The sequence below is a fragment of the Xiphophorus maculatus genome, chromosome 11, assembly GCF_002775205.1.
Source record: "Xiphophorus maculatus strain JP 163 A chromosome 11, X_maculatus-5.0-male, whole genome shotgun sequence".
Classification (NCBI taxonomy): domain Eukaryota; kingdom Metazoa; phylum Chordata; class Actinopteri; order Cyprinodontiformes; family Poeciliidae; genus Xiphophorus; species Xiphophorus maculatus.
Genome location: NC_036453.1, coordinates 10324829 through 10337430, shown reverse-complemented (window position 1 = coordinate 10337430; position 12602 = coordinate 10324829). Strand labels below are relative to the sequence as shown.

At 37.5% G+C, this 12602-nt stretch overlaps 1 protein-coding gene across 1 annotated transcript in view; it reads right to left on the bottom strand.

Moving 5' to 3' along the window:
- Positions 1-12602, bottom strand: part of LOC102219994 (polypeptide N-acetylgalactosaminyltransferase 10-like) — a 59513-nt gene that overhangs the window by 15218 nt on the left and 31693 nt on the right. The gene's annotated exons all lie outside the window — the stretch shown is intronic.

Genomic DNA, 12602 nt, shown 5'->3' with positions numbered 1-12602 from the left:
GACCTTTTCAATTTATCTTTGAAAAACTTTTATTTGCTTCCCCGCCAAGTACAGACCTATCTGTGCTGCCTTTCTGCACTGCAAAACGGAAATCAGAATTGTTTACTGACCTGCAGTAAAAGAAATCAGAAGGAGTTTAATCCTTTTAGGCTTTTATGAGTGGAAATGATGAAAGGAGTAGGGAGGTTATTTCTACAGCTTTCATAATGCTATTTGTAAAAACTACAGACTGTAAAGAAGTAGATAGATGGATGGAAAATTGATGGAAATAATGAAAACTTATCCACATACCACCCTTAGTTAATATGACAGTTTTTGGTAAATTATTTCTACTTCTCCTTGAAAACATTGACTGAACTGTACTGGATTGAAATTGGACATAACTAGTTATGAATTGAAAACTTTTCTCAGATTTCACAAAACAGATTTAAAAAATACAAACACCACAATGACTCAAGTGTCTCCAGGCACCCAAGAAAATCTGACTCTTGCTGTTTCAACAGGTCTAACCACTCTGCTTCTGGCACAACTTTCTGCCAAGATGGAAGGCAATGCAGCATTAAATTCAGTTTTACAAACATCTGCTGCCTTTTTGAGCTAATCCTTTCATTCTGAAAGCATACTGTTGTAAAAAAAAAAGACTGCTTGGTTATGAGTGCATCCCAAGCTAATCCCAAATCAAATCCTTTCATCCTTTTTGGAGTGATTTCAAATTACAGCCTTTTCTCCCTTTTCTGCAGATTCCATCTGAACCTACTGAAGGTCAGCTCTGTTTACTGAGAGCATCTTTACTTTCTTCATCACCGTCTGACCTGCAAAACGCTGTGAAATATGACTTTGCAGCAAGGACAGAGGGTGTCCCAGAGGTCAGCCTCATACGCCAAGGAACACTGTCCTCTGCGTGCGCTCCCGCACTCCCATTAAAAACAGACCATTACACGGAGGGCTGTGTGTCTTTATGAACGCAACGCCTTACAAAGAGAGGCTTACATCATCCTGGTAGCGACAGAAAACGAGGAAAAATTAATCAGAGCACATTTGGCCCTTGTGTGAAAAGGCTCTGTTCATGGAGAGGTGAGGGAATACGATCGAGGCATTTAATTATGATTGGTTAATTTCCCTGAATGAATTGGAATACAGCTCATACTGTTTACCAAATGCAAGGAGGCCATTAATCAATGTAATGAGAGTGAGCTGATGTCGGCAAACACATTAGTCTTTATTAAAACGTGTCGGGGAGAAAGGAGGAGGGATGAGGATGCCGAGGTCACTTCAGAGCTTTGAAAAGATTTTGGAATGACCCAAAGGACATCATATTATCCATCCATCCATCTATTCATCCATTGTTTTCCACTACTTTCTCTCCATCCAGCTGCTCTTGGGGGATCCTAGGCCGTATCAAAGCTAGAAGATACAAATACACAAATGGAAGTCATCATCAAGCGCCTGGATCACTTCTGCTGACTTCTTTTGATACAGAGGAGCAGCATCGAAACTCTCAATTCCACCCAGTAATAATTTTAGCCGCTAATAACCGGGACCTCATTCTGCTTATTATCCTTATGAACGAGTCACCAAGACATTCTAACGCTGCAAAATCCTCACTTATAACACAGTAGAGTTTCATTGTTTTAAGAAAGCTGGTCCTGGGATACAGAGTCTACTGGACTGTCGAGCTTAAACTTTATGCAAAATTCACATTTTGAATTCTTTACACTTACATTCGGGTCTCAATTGAAAAATTTGACAGAATTTTCTAATGTATTTGAATTCACTGAAATAGGTGTTCAAGAGAACTCCCTCTGGCCGCAGCTAGCCTGAGGCATTTCACCAAAATTCAATTAGTCTTGGATCCAACGTCGTATGCAGTGAATTAATCCCCAGACTCTGGCACATCACCAATAACCAGAGCTACTCATTTATTCTCCCAAACTATTCCCTCGTCCTTGAGGGCTCCATTACTCTCTTAATTTTCCTCCTGAGTCCAAAGTCGTTGTTCACTTGACTCAGATTCTGGACACAGGGTTAAATTCAAACATCTTCATGCATTTTTTGGATGTTTTACAAACTATTTATCTTTTAAAGTCATTGAAAACCTTTAGTGCATCTTGATAAGAATAACCTATCAGGTCATACAAAAAACATTATCTAGAGAAAATAAATAAAAAGGAAAGGCCTGATATGACAGGCAATCCCACTTGACACTATTGGCAACTAATCCATTCATTTTCCTTGGAGTTGACTTACAGGATCCCTCAGAGACACAGAAGACCATGGATGTTATAGCTTCTGTGGTAGTGCTGCCTATTCTAAACTACTAAAATAGGCAGTGGTAAGTATTTTTAGAGGGAATCTCAAGTATAGATTCCAGCTATTCACGAGTGGTTGTGTTGTCTAACCTCTGGATATCAGCACAGATGCCTGCCTACTAACAGATATGTGAGCTGAACATCATATCAGCAAGTTTAAAGATATATATAAATCAAACATTACCAAAAATAAATAAAGAAGAAAAAAGTGCATCTGATAACATGAAGGCTTTAACCTTTTGGGTAGAGGCCAAACAGTTCAGGAACAAGTGTTTTAATTTGTTTTATTTTTTTTTTTTGCTGCTCTAACCAGACTTTGTCCTAAATTTATGAACTGTATCTCCAATTTTATAAAGACTCAGTAAAAGATATGGACATTTCAGCCGTTTTAATTTCAGTCAAGAGTTTAAATTTGGCTTGAAAGTGAAGCTACATTAGTTTTCGGTGTCATTACATCTGATTTAAATGTCGTATATTCTATGAAGACAGAGTTGATTGAATAACAGACATCTGCTGCCTGTGGCTCATTATGATGTGAGGTGGAAAATCATCAATCATGTAAATGTCTGTATACTTTAGATAATATATTAGCTAGCCCACGTAGCTGATAATGTTGGTATGTAAACAAATCAGCTTTAAATGTGCTGGTTCACAAGATTTATACTTTTAAGTTTAGAAGAACGACAAAAAACAATTCCATACGGTCATGCCAAATAGTGGAGAAACTGGGCTATATTTTCATAGAAAATATGAATTGATTGACAAAGATTAGTTTTTGCAACCATTGGGTTGTACATTAACCAATAGAAATGCATGTTTTGATTTTTTATGAAGTCTATAAATATCTGGTTTGTGAGAGGGAAAACACCTTCTAAATGTCTATTTTCTTCTATACATAATTAGCTTCATTAGTGATAGAGCAAATCACTGAATTTTATAATCTAAATAATTACTTTAGAACTCGGTGTGGTATTTTAAAAATCTATTTTGATGGCGTTGTCCTGAGGTTTGATCAATTGTTGGCTGCTGCCCCACCTGAAGGTTAAAACCCAAACTTTGCAGAACAGTTTGGGTTATACTGCATTTGCTTTTGCACACCGTTTTGCTAAGACTTTCTAAACCATGTGATCCACGCAAAGTACAGACTGATGTTGCTCTTGAAGGCAGGGCATCACTGATATGATGCAAAGACAGTGAGTTTTCTGCTACTCAGCCTTTGCTAAAGCTGAGAAGAGAAAAGAGACCAAGAAGCACCAAAGCGAGCCCACGGCAGATGCAATGGAAACTGTAGCAATTACATTTTGAATGTGCTTATTGTTAAAACCATCGAAACCTTGAAGAAGAGATTTCAAAACCAGGCGATGTGAGTTTGGAGAACTGCTCAGTTTCCAAAAACTGAATGGTGGTGAATTGCACAGCCAGTGTGACAGACTGCACACTGAGTACTGGACATGAATTTGACATTGATGGAACAGAGCTGGCTGTGGAAATCAGCAATCTGCCAACCCTGCCTTCTGATAACATGACTGCACTGGAGCTTTTCTCTTTTATCCAAAAAAAAAACAAACAAAAAAAAAACTGTATCGAAATCAATGTATTTTCCAGCAGACTGCCCGCACTCTCCTTCACCGCTCTGGTCTTGCCAGAGATCAGGTTTAACAGAAAACAACAATGTGTTTTGTATTATAGGAACAAGGTTAATTCATAATGTTTTTGTTGTAGTTTATGTATTCAGATTTTGGTAGTATATAAGTGTATTTCAATTTTATTTCTGCTCATTTGCAAAGTGAACCAGTTTATCATCATTATTGTTTTTATAATAGTTAAATTCTATTTTGTTATTAATAAGATCTTTGTTAAAGACTAAAACCAGCAATCATGACTGAGCATAAAACAGAGACTCTGCTAAAAGTTTAAATGTGTCAGTGAAGTGGATAGCAGTAAAAAGTCCTTAGAAAATGCAGAAATTTGATGCAACTTTTAACATAAAGGACCTGCGAGCATGGAGACATGTTGGGTACCAGGAGTCTTGTGCCTGGAAATAACATAAATACAATGAGAATTTCTGTCTGTTTGCTGCAGTCTCAAACATGGTATTTGGTTTTGAATATTCTTTATTTTAAAGTTTGAATTGATATTATCATGGCATAACTATTCAATATCAAACACCCTTAGATTTTCCGATTTTGACTGCATGTTTTCAAAGCATGAGCACCAAATTGTGATAAAAACAAACTATTCTTCCTGGAGCTCAAATGTTTTTGTTTGTGAGTGTATCTGTCATTCCAGTGGTAAGTGTCTCAAATTCAGATAGTATTGATGAGTTCAGAGAATATAACACCAAGCATCAAAAGAAAGAAAACAAAACAATGTGAAAGTGTTTTCCAGTATGTCTGCCTTGAGGAACATTTTTGCCTAATGTGTGTGTCATTTTATTTGCTTTAATAAAGTAAAAATAACGTCCTTGAATCACAGTGTCAAGAACATTGAAAGAGCTGCATCACACATCAGAGTGTCTCTAAAAACGTTGAATGTGCTAAATGGTTTTTAAATGAAGCTTTACACTACACCGGTCTGTAAATATTTCACTGGAGCTACAGTTGATGCAGTTCATGTTGTATTCTGACAGTGAGTTTGACTCATACTGTTTTGTGCTCTCCAAGAAGATGTCTGAATACACACACACACACACACGCCCCCGCACGCAAACACACACCTTACCACTGATGGCTCTACATCTCTAAATGGCAACTCTCAATTAGCTGCTTTTGTCCTCCGTCGTTTGTCTCCCGCTTCATATCCGCCGTCTCTCCGTCACACTTCGCTGAGCACCATTACCTCATTATCTCCCTTCGTTCTCAGTCAGGAGCAGAAACGCACACACCGACCAGAATGAATAAACATGTCGAACTTTGTTCAGTGTTTCTGCACTGCCGCCTCGCTCCCTCTCTTCCTTTCCCTTCGCCTGTCTAACAAATCATTCCCTATCTCCCCCATCGCCGAGGCTTCCTCTCCCCACCACTCCATCATTCTGATGGTGAGGCTGCATGTGTTGATAAGAAGCTTCAAAGTAGCTCTGCGGTGCTGACAGCAGCCCTCTCAGGCAGCCAGTGGAGCTAAATTATTTAGAAAATAGGTCCTGAAACTTAAACACACTGTTTATTCAATGAAGACATGAGGTCTGTTCTCAACTGGTCAAAAAGTCATCAAACATTTTTTTTTGTATATGTATATATATATTCTTGACAAAAAAAATGTTTGTCACACAAATCTTAGATCAATCAATCAATAGATAGATAGATTTACCAGAACATGTACATGTACCTCTTTGGTTGCCAAAACTATTCTGACCTGAGTGGTTGGGTTTTTGGAACCAACAGATAGTTTCATTTCAGCCTGTTCCAAAGTCAGGGCTCTGTGGATCACATTTTGTTGTGTAGCACAACCTACAAATGCTGGGGAGATCCGAGAGACCAAGTCAACACTTTGAACTCATTGCTTTGCTCCTTAAACCATTCCTGAGCTTTTCCTGTGTTGTAACATCCTACGTTATCTCTCTGAGAGAGTCCAGAGAAATAGGAAACACTGTCCATTTCTCAATGCCTCCTGGAATAATGTTTGGGTGGGCATCAACGTAACACCGAAGTAGCAGGATCGAAGGTTTCTCTAGTTAAACAACACACACATATTTGGCCGCCCTTGTGATGTAGAGCAAATTATAATTCATCAGACCCAACCACCTTCTTCCACTTCCATGGTCAAGTTCTGGTGATCATATGCCCATTATTTGCACATTTTTGCTGATCTGTGGATATGCTTTACCAGACACAACCAAGAAGCGCCTTCTGTTTTGACACATTGTTCTTGAGAGCAAACAACACCCAGCCTTTGTTCTCCACTTGTATCAGAGAACATTTTGCTGCCTATTCCCATCACCAGTTATCACATTTTCCATTGTTGGAAAGCCTTTGAGAGATACTGGTCACTGCGGACGCAGAACCGGTGGCACAAAAAGTGGGTATGCACTGTATGCGATACATAGGGGCATCACGTGAAAGGGGCCGCTAAAATGATGGCAAAAAAATTTTTTTCTAGTGGCATTTTTTGTATTTAACAACTGTTAAATGCTATGCAACTGTTTATGCTTTGAAAACTAACGTGTTGGTATACATGTCAACCCAAAAGAGCAGGAGTTTTATGGCCTTTGTCAACTCACACAAATTGTTTTCCATTTCCAAACATCAACTTTGATGTTTGGAAGTGGCCTGATACCTACCAACAAGAACCAGAACCCATTATGAAGAGATGATCATTGTTATTTTACCTTTCACTTGTCAAAAAAGTCTGTATGTTCAGTGTAGTTATCTCTAATTTACTAAAAGCAACAGAAAACCGGAACAAGCAGTTATGAAAGGAGTTCAACTCCTGCCTGGCAGATCAATTTTTCACCCTGTGCCCTAATGTTCCAGGAAAGGTTAAATTATGCCAAAACTAAATGAATAAATGTGCCACTGACTAAGAAAAACACACAGCAGCTTCTTAAACAGGATAGATATGCTGAACAGAATTGTTTATAGGAAGCCGTTTCAGACTCTGAATGATGTTGATATCTGAAAATGTTCACTACAGAAAACATATGACAGAAAAGATGTCTGAAAACGTACTTTCTGGGGTTTAGAGGTTTTCCATTGACTAAAAGCAATTTTCTTCAAAACAATAAGAGCTGCTAGCTTCCTGCTCTTAACCCAACATAGAGTCCAAACTGCACTGATCTTAGAAAATTACCCTTGTGTTACATTCCAAAGAAATAAGTAAAACTTCAAAGTACTAGGACTCTCCAGTGAGAAAGAAATCCAAGACAATTTATAATAGCTAAAATAGACAGTATTATCCCCAATTTAAAAGCCACTATGATGATGATTCTTCAAATATTATTAGATAATCGGAAGTCTGTGTCCGGAAAAATCTGACTTCTTTTTCATGTCTCCACATCAAAGTTCTTTAAAAGAAAAAAAATCATTAGTATCAATATTTCAATTATGTGAGATAAGAATATTCAGTTGACCTTCGGATTGGGGGCAAATTTGTTCAGACATTAGACAGTAATCTACACTATGGTGTTTGATTTTTATCTTTTAGTTCTGAATGTTCAGATGTTTCTTCATGCCACTGTGAGAGTTTTGTTTTTGTTCTGTTTCTCCAACAAAACACTTTTGTACCCAAGCTACACCTTGTCTCTGGTTGTACATTATAATTAAATTAAATTTAAAAACACAGTACAAAACGTCTAAATATTCTCAAACAGAAATGACTCATAAAAAAGTTTTTTTTTTTTTGACAGATACAGGACACTATAGGCCATTTTTTTTATTTCAAACTGATGAATAAATGCAGCAACTCGAGGGATATATGTCTTTCAGATATGGCAAAAATCTGTCAGAGCTCAGACTCCATTAGTGTCATTCTTATCTTGAATTGTGGCGTAAGAAGAAAAGCCTTGTTCAAGAAAAGCTTTTCTCCTCTTGATGTGGTCATTCCAACTGACTGATTGAATTTCAGCCTGAAAAAGGGGGGATTATTTCCTCACTGCTGCATTCATTGCCTTGACTGTACACCTGCGGTATGAGAAGTCAGTTATTTTCCTCCACAAAACCATAAAAATCTTTTCCTGATATATTTCCGCACACGTAGCAGCAGACCTCCTGCACGGAGCGCTACAGTGGTTTGAGACTGGTTCCTGCTGGGAGCCATTCTGTGTGCCCACAAAACTGCCTTTACATCCAGACTGGAAATACATCAAAAGTTCCTTTGCATACATCCATCCCACACTCTTATTTGAAATGAAGTATGGCAGCCATTTGCTCAACTGATCCCATCGGGAAGCAGAAAGTGGGAAAGTAATTGGACAATCAATCTGCAGATGGCAGGTTTCCTTCACACAGGAGCTGATAGTGCAGCTGTCCTGCTGAATAAATATGGGCTTTGTTTCTGGCTCTGATTACATGACACATCTTTTTTCACTCCTGAATGAGCATTCTGTGTGATTGACAAATGCAACAGAAGTATTTACACATGAGGCAAATGAAATAACAGGAGAAGCAGTTTTGTTTTCCAGGCTGTGGGCAAACATAAGAATTCTTATGTCCAAAAAGGAGACAAAGCGGCAGCTTTATGTATTTGGCACAATTAATAAGGACATATGAGAAAAATCTACAATCCATGATATTTTTAGTCTCCTAAACAGACTCTGAGCTCAGAACATGCAGAATTTCATTCACCTTCAGTTGCTGTAATTGTGTTTTAGGTACAGATTCAGAAAGTTTTTATTGGCAGTGAACCACGTTGCACAATTATTTTAATTGTCCACTAATTAACAATATTGTTAAAAAAGCAAACATAATTTACAAACCAAAAAAAAAAATTACTTTAACCTGATTAGTATGCTTTTTCTTAGCAATGCAAAAACAAAAAATCTTACTAAGCATTTTTGTCTAATTTCTAGTGCAATTATCTTAGTACTCAAAGAAAGAAATGAGAAAAAAATTATTTACAAGTAACTTTTCAGCAAGACAGGATTTTGTTTCAAGCAAATATATTCTTAATGTTAACAAAACATTTTTCCCATATTTTAAGTGAAAATATAATCAATATTAAGGAATTATTTACTTAAAATAAGCTCATATCGAACTGAAAAGTGACTTGTCTTATTTCAAATATACTAAGATATTTGCACTTTAATCTAGACCAAGCATACTTGGATGTTGTGTACTTGTCCTGTCTGGGTATTTCAGACGTACCACATGGAGAAGATGGCTGCCTACATGTTAGGATATTTCAAGAATCCCTTCTAGTATAAAAATAAATAAATAAAAATCACTAAGTGCTTCATAATAGTACAGTAACCCAAGAGCCACTAATTCTAATGAGTAAATTTATTATAAACTTAGTCACACAAAATTAGTTCAAAATTTAAAGCAAGGATTTTAAATTCATATTTTTAGTCACAAGGATCTCTTTGAGATCTAAGAACCTTTACTGTGAAATAAATTATTCTTTTTTGCACTACAACAATTAAAAGTTGGAGTCATCTTGAAGATCTTGACAAACAGGAGGATCTGCATCATGTAAAGCAAATAGAAAAACTTAAATCTACTATTTCAGTCAATTTTTCTGAAAAATGATAATAATTTGAGCAAAAGCAACCTCAATGGTTTATGAAGCTTTTCTAATGGTAACCGAACCTAAATTAGCTTTCATTGGGATTTATTATGGAGACCCACTGTCACTGGTGTTAAATATATATATTGTAAAAATTTAACTGTTTTTTTTTTCTTTTGCAATATTAATCTTGCAGAGAATTTGTGACTTGATTCAGCACAATGGCAGCCAGACTTACCTGGCATCTCCTCTCAACTTCTCCGCTTTGAATCCCTGCTGTGCCTCGACCAGGGGAGATGAATGAATAATTCTTTTGCCTACATCATTAAAACCTGAGCAAAGTTTTCTGCCTCGACTTGATCTAATGCGCCAGCAGAGTTGCAGGTGGTCCTGCTGGCAGGCTGCCAGGTGTGAGGGTTTCACCCGGCAAGACTTTCACCTGCTGTTGCATCTATAAACGCTTTTTTTATGAGTTACTTAACGAGCTGGAACATTACCTTGTGAATATTCATGTGTGGTAAAATGCTACATGTGGTTTTGTAAGTAAATATATCTGGCTTATCATCTTTTGATGAAAACATAGTTGAATAAGATCAATTAAAAAAGTTGTAAATTATGATCTCCCAACAGCAGGAATACACTTTCAAGTCTTGACTGTAAAAAAAGGGACCCAAACTGTCATCCTGTAGGTGTTGTCTGGATGCTATGTGACATTGAAGGTGACCCATTATGCTTCATTGAACAGGTTAGGGTTGGTCTATACAGAACATGTTTTGCATAAAATTATCCTTGTATAATCCAACTTTAATCTTCTTGGTTCTGCCTATTTTGAACTTTCAGAATGAACTGTTTTAGGACTGTTTGTCACTTGAAATCCAAATAAGCTGCTGCTGGATACACTCCCAAACTCAACGTTTACACTCACGCATGAAAATGTCTGCAAACAGATGCACAATTATATAACCGTACATCTTTGAAAAGCAACAGCGGAGTCTCCTGTACAACCAACAACAGCGTAGCTAGTGGTTTCTAGATGGTAAGTCAACAACAAAACACTTGTCGTTTCCAGCATATCTGTGTGAAAATTCCCTTTTTTTTGTAAACTATAAGCCTCTGTTGACATGAGCAGGCAGGAGAAGCAGGCAGAGTGAGAAGGGGGTCCATGCCATCTACGGATTCCCTCAGGACCTCCTGAAATCTAGCAAAACTTGAAATTTCTTTTCAAAACACTTGTAACTCCCCACTTTACGGTTCCAATGCCAAATATACCTTAAGATGCATTAATAGAAGGAGCATAAACCTTCTTAGCATTACTACAGAAGCTCACAATAGCATATGTCAAGTAGCATTGCACATAGGTACTTCAGCTTCCCAAGCTCTATTTCTTTTGAATATCTTAGATATGCTCCATAAAAGAAATCGGCTAATTTTCCATAAATGCATTAGAGTTATGTTCTAAAGAAAAAACGCAAACAGCTGAACACATGAATGCTGAACTGTGAATGGGTGACACTGTATAAACCGCTACGTCACATGTCATCCTATCCTTGGGTGAATGTTTTCTACCCCAGGCACTTTGCTGTCAGAAAGCATTTTAAGGTCTTCAGAGGATTGTGCACTGATTAAGAACATCATCCAGAGTAAAAACCAAGGGTGTCCGTTCTTTCAAAACTGGTGCCCTGCATGTTTTATATTCCAAATTTATTTGACACAGCTGAATTAATGGCTAAATTACCTCCTTTACCATCTTCCTGGTAATGACTAATTGATTTGATTTAGGGGTATTAAGCCAGTGGGAAGATCTAAAGTGGACAAAACACCCATTCTTGAGAAAGTGAACTTCACTATTCAAAACTGCTGTCCACTCAGGGCTTACCTAGAAGCCCCATTTACATTCAAAATAGCTGAAAAGGAGAATCCCAATGGAATTAAAAAATAGCCTTATATTTACTGTCAAAATAGATTTTACAAAAGACAATTCTGGACAAAAAGTGGAACCATATGGTTGTTAAACATGTCGCATGATCTGAACTCACTATCTTACTACCCTTTGTCCCACAATCTCGATTTATTTATTAAATCAAACTAGGTTGCATACCAGAACCCCACTGATAGTCCTGATTCATTCTATACTAACCAGCCTGCTCAAAATCTACACATTCCCCATAAGTGTGAGAAGTCAGAAGGAGATGGATAGATGAAGCTAGGCTCCCACTGCAGTAAAGAGATTGTACCTTTGATCTATGTAAAGACACAGCTTCGCTGAAAGGCAGTTTATCGGTCAGTTGATGCTGGAATGTTTCAAGACCCAGCTGAGGTAGTTAAAAGGTATTTGATTTGGATATCTACTGGATAGCTTCGTTTTGAGGTTTTGAGGCATCTCCCACTGGGAGGAGTAGCAGGGGCTGAACCCTGGAAGTGCTAAACCTTCCTTCTGGCCAGGGGATGCTTTGGGGTTCACCAAAAGAAAGTTGTGACAGGGAGAGCAATTTTTCTTTTATTTCAGTGCTGGACCTTACCTACGTGATCAGAGATGGATGGATGGATACATGAACTTACAGGAAAACGGATAGGAAATCAAAGCAAGAGGTTGTACTAAGAATTTTGAGCTTTTGGCACTAATATCATGCTTAGTTCAGGATTTTAAGTACTTTGAAATCCATTTGCTCTTTACACATGGTTAGATTTTCTTTACTAATGCAGACACAATGAAATCATTTTTCAGTTTTTCTTCCCACCCATATATGTGAAGTTATAGCAACTTTTGCTATCCTGTCTAGTCATAAATCCATGAAATGACTTGGGCTCCACCAGCATAATTCATCACTCATACTCAAAAGCAAATGCTAAACTGCGCGGATAAACTTTTTCTTCCACACAGTAGAGAGAAGATGAAGAAGATGAGGAATTGCTCTACTGCTATGAAGCCAGAAATGTATTCTTCCACCTCAGCATCTTTTCAGACAATTTGATTTGTCCAAAAACATTTTTACAGCATAAAGTGTGATGAAAGCAAAAGTTAAAGTAATGCAAAAAACAAAAGCCACAACCACAAGGTAGGAAAACCAAGCTAAACCAGGAAAACATAAAAAGTGTTTTCAGCTCTGATCACATAACATGCAAGCTGTCTGTCAC